The following is a 563-nucleotide window of genomic DNA, read 5'->3' on the forward strand; positions in this document are numbered from 1 at the left end:
GATCACCAAGGGCCAGGTACCTGAGAGGCCATGCCAGTGTCATCCAAGTCCCAGCTACTTAGCCAGGTGTGACGTCCAGCCTCAGCCTCCTCCACTTTATGCTGAAGGCTGAAAGAAGGCCACAGAGAGAAATCTGGACATTTCAGTATAATGTTATGAGACTCCGGGTCTTATTTAAAGGTTCAATTTGAGTTGGAGTTTCTTTGTTATTTTAATTTTTTGTGGTGACATTGGTTAACAAAATCCAATAAGTTTCAACTGTACACTTTAACAGTAAGGCATATATATATATTTACACTGTGTGTTCACCTTCCATAGTTAGATTTCTTTCTGTCACCACATATTTGACTCCCTTTACCCTAACTCCCCCGTCCCTCCTCCCCTCTACCCTCTGGTAACCACTAGTCAATAGTCCATGTCCATGAGTCTCTGTTTGTTTGTCCTCTTCATTTGTTGCTTTTTGGTTTGTATCTATCCTAATATAAGTGATATGTGATTTTCAACTTTCTCTGCCTGGCTTATTTCGCTTAGCGTGGTTATTTCGAGGTTCATCTATATTGTCG

This window comes from Pteropus vampyrus, unplaced genomic scaffold, assembly GCF_000151845.1.
Source record: "Pteropus vampyrus isolate Shadow unplaced genomic scaffold, Pvam_2.0 Scaffold322, whole genome shotgun sequence".
NCBI classification, from domain to species: Eukaryota; Metazoa; Chordata; class Mammalia; order Chiroptera; family Pteropodidae; genus Pteropus; species Pteropus vampyrus.